At 35.4% G+C, this 8,937-nt stretch overlaps 1 long non-coding RNA gene and 1 other non-coding gene across 2 annotated transcripts; both read left to right on the top strand.

Moving 5' to 3' along the window:
- Positions 1 to 6,979, top strand: LOC125618460. Its single transcript, XR_007349727.1, has 3 exons — positions 1 to 3,398; positions 3,924 to 6,513; positions 6,890 to 6,979. It is a non-coding gene; the product is annotated as an uncharacterized LOC125618460 (long non-coding RNA).
- LOC125618715 lies at positions 2,854 to 2,960 on the top strand. The gene has a single exon (XR_007350127.1). It is a non-coding gene; the product is annotated as a U6 spliceosomal RNA (small nuclear RNA).
- Positions 6,980 to 8,937: the final 1,958 nt, after the last annotated feature.

The following is an 8,937-nucleotide window of genomic DNA, read 5'->3' as shown; positions in this document are numbered from 1 at the left end:
CCTGCCTCAGACTTCTCAGTAGCTGGGATTATAGATGTTGACCATCACATCCTTCTATATTTTATTTTTTTTAAACCCCAAAGAAAGTGAAACATTAGACAAAATTTTAAAATTTTCAGTTCTCACTTAAGCCTCAAAACAAAGTGTTTAAGCATAGTCGAGATGGCATAATGGGACTTTAGTATAACATGGTATTACAGAATTGTGGAAAATTCATTTGTTTTATAGAGCTGAACTCTACTCAGTGCTTTCTTTAGTTTTAATATCTCACTCTGCATTGGTCTTTGATCCAGAATGAATTCAGGTTCTTAGTATGAGCAAGTGCCGCAAAGTTGGGCAAGCTTTAAATGTGTAATGACTTTCTTTTTAATGATTGCTAGAGCTGTTAGCAGTAAAAGGAGAGTGAAAGGGAACTATAATAAAATGAGTATTTTGGGCGGATTAAAAACAGAGACAAGCTGTGGCCCTGCCAGCACAGAAAATCATGGCACCGGTGGAAGAAAAGACAGAAGAAACTGCTGAAGAGCATGCTCTCGAATGAGCACACTTGGAAAGGCCTTCTATTAGCAGAGGGTTTTCTTTTCTTCTAGGGGTGGAAAGGAAATTACATTGTGTTCAGATAAATCCAAGATAAAATTTTTCTTTTTAAATTATGAGGTATATCATGTTATAAAATAAGTGGAGTGACATAATGTATGTCCTTAACACTGTAATTATGTCCCCAAGTACCCTTCCTTAGTCCTGTTTCCTGTTCTCTCTCCCAGAGTAACATTCTCTTAAATTCAGTGTTTACTCTCCATGCATGCATTTATCCTTTTGCTGTATAAATTTGTATCTATAAACCTTATATAGTATTATAAAGATGTTTTACAACTTTGTTTAGAAGATATTACATGATGTATTCTTCTGCAGGTTATTCTTTTTGCTTAATATCTTAAAAATGTTTAGTTGATACATGTGGTTCTGGTTCATTCATTTTTAACTACTTTGTGGCATTTCTGTCTCTATTTCATGTATTTAGTCATTCTCCTGTTGTCTGAATGTGTTTTTAGCTTAATATTTTGAGGGGCAGGAAAGAGAAGTCTATTATGTCATTTTTTAAGTTGGAAAAGGAATGTTGTTTTGACTTTGAGAAAAGCCAATTTCCTTTTTTGGTGTGAAGTCCCGTTTATCATAATCCTGGGAAAACCCTTTGTACTTCCCCCAGAGGAGACAGAGAAGGGTAATGTTTCATTACACAGATGAATATGTCTTATGCAAAATGCAGAATAACATCTGCTGTAATACAGCAAGCTCGTGAGGGATTGAGCTGCTGCAGCAAAAAGCTTGGTTTACTTCACTAAAATTCTCAGATTTTTCAAGTGCAGACTGGCAGTGAATGGAAACTTGTTGGCATTAATTCATTGTTTCTTTCTGAGTGTTTGGAATTATATGCTATTTGGATACTATCTGCCCAGTTTGTAAAAGGATATGTGCCTCTTATGGTAAAAAGATTGTTCTTGAATTGTATTGTAGTTTTATGGAGCAAGCCAGAGGAAAAATGAGGTCTAGGAAAGAGGAGATATAGTTGGTGTGAAATAAATATTTGTTTTAATAATAAACATATTAATCCATGTTTATTCTTACTTTGTAGTTATAGTTTTAAAAAGACAATCTCTGATAGATTTTATCTTCTCAATTTCATGCTGTTTTTCTTTTGCAAAACCTTGATAATGGTTTGAGCATTTTTACAGAATACATAGTGCAGAGCTTCATTCAGGTTGTCCCGCCAAATGATTTGCTATATAGTGCATTAACCAGAAATGCTGAGGCAGCTAGGGAAACACTAATAAATGGGATGCTTTCCAGGGATGGTAGCTAAGGCAAAGCAAACAGCAGCCAAAATTAAGAAGAAAATGTTACTTAGGCACTCAAACTGTAGTCTGGCCAGATATGCTATTAACACCGAATATCTTCTTCTAATTAAATTAATTGGGACCTGGGCAATTTGAAACACCAGATTGTCTGTTAACAAGAGTGGCCAGTTTTAAGCATATTAGAACTAGGGGTCATGTAAGAACAGTCTTTTGGTTAAAACTTATTGAGAATGAAAAATTATCTTTGGGGTTTTTTTTTTTTTTTTTTTTTGGGTGGGGGGATAGATTCTGGATCCTTAAAAATAATTAAACTCTGGGACCTGTTTGTTTCTTCCATAGTTTTGAAAGAAAGGGTGCTGAATGGATCTCCAGCAAAGGAAGAGTTATTATTATTGTTATTTTTGTTGGAATGAATCATGGAGGAGAATGATTAAGAATTAAGAATGATTTTTGATTTTTGTTTTTTCACTGTTGCTTTTCTTGCTAGTCACACGTTGTTGTTTTTTTTAAAGCCCATGCATAATGTAGGTGTGGGGAGAGAAGATAGTGGTATGGGAAAGGACTTCTTTTATTTTTATTCTTGGTTTGGAATGATCTCCAGTCATTTTCAAACAGAACCCCTATTCCAGAGAATTGTATAGGTAGGCAAGTGAATTGGATGTTTTTTCTTTTGAATGAACCAAGGTTTCTCTTTTTTGTGAATGAATTTGAATAGCCCAAAGTGTCTGTTGTCAAAATTCCTTTTAATCAAAACATGTTTTTTTTCCTTATTTTCTCGTCAATTATTAGAGTTCTATCAGTTTTTTATAGATACGGTGAAAAATTTTTTTCTTCTTTAATATAAAAGTATTTCAAGGGTTGGGGACATATAGATCAGAGGTAAAGCCCTTGCCTAGTGTGTGAGTCCCTGGGTTCCATCCCCAGCACTGCAAAAATTAAAAACAAAACAAAACAACAAAAAAGGTAGTTAAGAGTATTTCTAAAAGTATTAGTTTATGTGCTCACTTCAGCAGCACATATACTAAAATTGGAATGATACAGACAAGATTAGCATGGCCCCTGTTCAAGGATGACATGCAAATTTGTGAAGTGTTCTATACAAAAAAAGAGAGAAAGTATTAGTTTATATGATTTGTTGTTCCCAAATTTTACGTTTGCTTGGATTTACCATGTGATAATTCAGAGAAATAAAGTATAACAGTTTCTCATAATCAGTCTGGATTAATTCTAGGTTACAATTTATATTCTTTTAGAAGTACTTTCTTGTTCTAAGGGTCACTGTAATAACTGGTAACTAAGAATAACCTAATCAAGGTTTTTCAGACTTTCTTTTCTTATTTGGCATTATATGCTGCAGTACCCATGTTAGCAGGCTCAAGAGGGCCTTTACCTTTGACATTGACTTTACTTTTTTCTGTTCTTTTAGGTCTTTCACTACCATTCCTACAGTGGTTGGCAAGATATCGTTTCCACCTCACTCTCCATGTACCATGCCAGTGACATCTTAGCTGCTAGAGTGTGGAGCTGGCCTGTGGGAGTCAAGTAAGTGCCTTTTTTACTATTTGGCATGGTTTTTGCTTACTTTGCAAAGCCATGTAGAGAAATTTCTTATGATTAGTTTTTAAAAAGGCACTTGCTTGATCCTTGTGGGTTGGCTCTTTGCTCCAGCCTGCTGTTGAACACCTGGTAGCTAACTTGGGGATGAGTTTAGTGAGGTGACTGTTGCAGAATGGAACATTTTTGCTGAGGTAGACCTGAAGGGATGATAGATTTGATCCTTGCTTGAACATTCATACTATGAGCAGCCCCATCTCAGAATAAATCAGAATTGTTAGCTTAAGTAGTTATTCTGGCCTCCTGGAAGTTTAACAGGTTATGGATGACCAAGAGTTTGTTGGTTTAAAACAACTGGGTTGCATGAAAACAGAAGAGCTCTTCCGGGAAGCCAATGACCTTGATACTTATCTTAATTATCTTATATGGAAGAAGTCATGGTTGACATTAATCAGGTTTGGGTTTCTGTGTTTGTTGCTAAAGTTGCTAAAACCTGGTATTTTACTTTTGCAGGTCATCCTGTAAATTTTGCCTATATAAATTAACACATCCCCTGTTATATCATAACAACAATGTAAGGGAGAGTGTTTTCCTGCTCTGTCTTAGGTATTGGTGATATGACGTGTTCACGCAGGGGAAAATTGAACATTGACAGGTATGTCAAGATCATGATTCATAAGCATTTTCTCCCAGCAAACAAAACAGTTTATTTCAGTGTGAACTTATGATGTGGTTTTACAAAGTTTATCTTTCCAGTTGATTTCCCTACCCACTGTGAGTATAGAACTAGGATTGGCAAATGATAGTTGAAACTGCTGCTTGTTTTTGTAAACAAGCAAAGATACATTTAACATATGTTTAAGGGATGTATGGAGAGTTAAACAAATCAACCTTATGCCTTTTTCTAAGTGGGCACAGAAATATAAGATTATGAAGGGAGCCATTGTATTGCTGGAGCTGTTATAGTCCTATTTGTGTTATAAGCTTTTATTGAAACACAGGTTCATTCATTTACATGTTGTCTGTGGCTTCCCTTGTATTACAGCAGAGTAGAGTTGTTGCCACAGAGAGCTTATGGTCTGTAAAGCATAAATATTTATTATCTGGTTCTTTAATAAAAAGTTTGTCAACTGACCAAGTTAGAGGAACCAAATGTTAGTTTGTTTTTAAATACAAACTTGCTAGAATCACAGTCAAATAGGCTTCCAGGAGTATGTCAAAATGTTGCTGACTAGCAAATAATATTTATTTTCAATAGTGGTATGATTACTAATACAAGGTAAATGAAATGGAAAGCTATGATGGCAGTTGAGCTTCATCTTTCATTCATTATATTTTCTCTTTATTGGCATTCAGTGGTAGGATATTTTGTTTAAGATTCTTTAAAGGTTTTTTTAGAAAAGGGTAAAAAGATTTCACTACGATATCTGGTATGGTCAAGAAGTGATAATGGAAGACCTCCTAATGCATGGAAGACTTATAGTTAAAATAGATGTGCAATCATAGTTATTGAGGAACCAGATATGTTCAAGGATCACAGAGTAAATCAGTGGTAGAGCTAAAATGACAGTTGAGGTTGCCTGCCTTCTCAAGTTCTTTCTATTAAGTCCCACATCATATTAGCGGCTGCTTGTTTTCTTTACTAGCTGAAAGTCATAATCTATTTCTTTTCCTTTATTTTTCCTGAAGTAAAAGCAGACTTGATGATTTAAGTCACAAAGCTAGGACTGTTGAAATGTTGACCTTATTTGGAGTTTGGATGATTTTATTTTATGGTTGAAATTACTGGAGGATTGCTTCTTCATGAATCATTCAATGCTTTGAGTGTACACTCAGAAAGTAGATCGGATGGCATAAAAAAGGAAGTCTGAGCCTTCTTCATAATTTTATAGCTATGTGCAAAACTTAAATTGCATAGATAGAATGTTCCACTTATTTGTTTATGTATCTAAGCCCATAGATGGAAAATATGTGTATGTTTGTGTGTGTGTGTGTGTGTGTGTGTGTGTGAGTGAGAGAGAGAGAGAGAGAGAGAGAGAGAGCAAGCAAGCTTTTAAAGTTTATCAGGATTGCATTCTGAATGAGTTTAGCAGGTGCATTATAATCTGCAGTTTGTGTTGTATGGGTTTAAATGGACATTTATAAATACATTTTATTTTAGAACAGTTTTAGACTTACAGATAGTAAAGGTAGTACACAGTTTCTATACCCCCTACCTTTCCTGTTATTAGCGTCTCACATTGCTGTGGCATATTTATTACAATTTATTATGAACCAATCTTGATATATTATTTTTATTAAGTAAAATAATACTTGATTCAGATTACTTCAGATTGCCTTCTCAATTCTAGGGTTAAATGATTTCCTCCTTTCTTTTCTTTTGGGATTGATAAATCAATTTTTATTAACATGTTCATTGAGGTAGAAAGCAGTTCTATTATCACTTGAAGGTTAGATTAGTTCTGAGGTCTCCTTCAGTTTCCAAGATTTGGTTTAAAAAAGTACAGGCTTAAGTGCTGCAAAGTTCTGACTTGTAACATTTATATTCTCCTGTAACATGTTGTGAAAGTTGTTACTTTACCTTATTAATAGTAATGGCTCTTCAATTATTTGTTTCTAAATTTTAGCATCATCAGTTCCAGAGAAGATAAGCTTGATTATTTCTCTCATTAAATGTCATATGCTAAATCGCTGGTAAAAATACGCTAAAGTAAATTGCCTCTTTTGGGAACTGTGTAGATCAACTATTCTATTTCAACATGCTTTTCTTCCTTCTAATGAATCATTACTCATTCACATTTCACTATAAAGATCTTAAAATATTTCTTTCTTAAAAGTTCTTCAGTTATTTACTAAAGTTGAACACATGCTTGCCCTATGACTCAGCATTTCCATTGTTAGATTTTATACACAACAGAATGTGTGCATGTATGTAGTCATCAAAAGACATGGATAAAAGTGTTCATGGAAGGACTAATAGTCCAAACTGGAATTCTCCAAAAGCTTATCAATAGTAGAATGGGTCAATAAGTTGTGACATAATCACACAAGGAATATTAAACAGTGGCCAGAATGAACAAACTACAGCTACATATAAAAATTGGTGAATGTTGAGAGCCACAGCCAAAGGGGCCCCAGCAAACTTCCAGCTGCCCCCAGGAACATCTAGCTGATTGGCTCCTCTGGGGTGATGCTCATTGGGCTGTTTCCCTGCCCTTTCAGACCACGGAGCTGCTCATTGGGGGACTTTTTTGGCTCCGCCCACGTGACCCAGCCAATCGGCCTCAAGAGCAGGAGGATTGTGGGAGGTGGAGAGAAGCTTGTGTGGGAGAGAGAGGCTTGTGGAAAGCCGGTGGTGGCAGTTGAGGCTCTGAGGGTTTTTCCTGAGAGGCTGTTTTGTTTGGCGTGTGTGGTTCTAAAAATAAAGTTAGTTTCTTTTGACAAGTGGCTCCTGATTGTGCCCAGCCAGACTGCGGCAGGTGAATCTTCCAAATATAATGAACAAAAGAAGCTAGATACTAATAGTATATTCTCTGCAATTTCATTTATGACAATTTAAAAAAAAAAGGTAAAACTAATCTGTGGTATCAAAAGTCAGAAGATTGATTATCCTTGTGAGGATTGGGGGAAGTGTTTGGAATGGGGTATGAAGGAGCTACTGGGATGCTAATAATGTTGTGTTTCTTGATTTATGTACTGGTTACATGGGTGTTTTCACCCTGTGAAAAATAATCACGCATATTTACTTTTTTCCTCACATTTTTTAATTGGTGCATACTGATGGGATTTGTTGTTAGATATTGGTACATGCACACAATACCTAATAAAACAATATAATTTTGCCAGTATAACAAGTGTATATACTTTTCATATGCATATTATTCTTCAAGGAAAAAAGTATGCAAATATATTAAATACTATTAGGAATTATAAAACATCACAAAATTTCATTGTGAACATTTAAGGGATGTATGGAGAACGAGTTAAACAAATTAACCTTATGTCTTAGAATAACTGGAGACAGAATTATAGGGTTATGAAGGATGCCATTGTATTACTGGAGCTGTTATAGTCTTACTTGTGTTATAAGATGAATAAAGTAGGTAGTATTTATGGCTTTTTAGAAATTACTGTTCCTAGGTTTTTGATGCTTCAGAAGAGGAATTTTTTTCTTCTTGGTCTGTGTTAAGTAGAATCACCAAGTCACAATGTTCGTCCACTCTTTTACTACAGTAAAATGCCGTAATCCAAGTAATTGTGACTTAGGTATATTAGTGTGTTCATGATGGTGGTATGTTCTCCTTCCTGCAGATTGTCTTTGTTAAGTCAGTGAATGAGCTTCAGTCTTGCCCCGTGTATATGTTAAATGTTCTCTTGACTTGACTCACGGAATATAGAGAGAGTCCTTTTCCAAATGGACTTTCTTACTGGTGCCTTTGGTTTACCCAGTTATTGGAGCTAAAAATCAATTTTAGCATTTCTATTTTCTTGGGTAATCTTTTCATACCACCTTTTTAAAAAAATTGTGGTAAAATTCACATAACATTTACCATCTATCACTATTTTTTAAATATTCAGTATCTTACCCTTCGATTTAGTAACTAATTCCTAATCTGGCTTTCTCATCTCATTTATCTTGCATTTTGCATTCCAAATATCAGTACTCTCCCCATGTTAAGTGTGTGTGTGTGTGTGTGTGGTACTGGGCATTGAACCTAGGAATGCTCTACCACTGAGCTACTTCCCCAGCCCTTTTTATTTTTTGAGACAGGCTCTCATGGAGTTGCCTAGGCTGGCCTCAAACTTGGAATCCTCTTGCCTCAGCCTCCTGAGTTACTGGAATTACAGGTGTGTGCCACCACCCCCAGCTCCTCTTGTTTATATTCTTAACATGTTTCTAGGCTTTTGCTTAAATAGGACCCCAACTTTCAGTATTTCTCCAGTAATCATCTTGATAGATTTATCTAAAACCTCACTTAATAAGGTCTTGGGTATAGCTCAGTGATAGTGCACTTACCTAGCATGCCCCAGGCCCTCAGCACCACACACACAAAATAAATAAATAAAACCTCACTCACTATTTCATTTCTCCATACAAAACTATAGCTCTCTACTACCTATAGAACTTAATGCAAATTCTCCTTAGTCTGATATTCAAGGCTTTCAATAATTGAATTCCAATTCTATTTCCATCTTTTTTTAAAACTTTATTTATTTATTTATTTATTTTTATGTGGTGCTGAGGATCGAACCCAGGGCCTTGCATGTGCAAGGTGAGCACTCTACCACTGGGCCATAACCCCAGCCCCATCCATCTTTAATATTAAAGATTATGTTTTTGATAAACAGTGGCTGCTTGCTTGCTAACTTCCAAGTTGCATATGGCAATGTATATGTGTGATTTTATTTAATTTATTTTGAATAGCAGTCTACATCAAAGACTTTTTCTTGGTTCTTTTGAGTTTCTTATTCTTCCTCCTCCTTCTCCCTTCTTTTTGTGGGGGTGGATGGCAGGGATTGAACCCGG

The sequence above is a fragment of the Marmota marmota genome, unplaced genomic scaffold (assembly GCF_001458135.2).
Source record: "Marmota marmota marmota unplaced genomic scaffold, marMar, whole genome shotgun sequence".
Lineage (NCBI taxonomy): Eukaryota > Metazoa > Chordata > Mammalia > Rodentia > Sciuridae > Marmota > Marmota marmota.
This window is presented reverse-complemented; position numbering and strand designations above follow the sequence as displayed.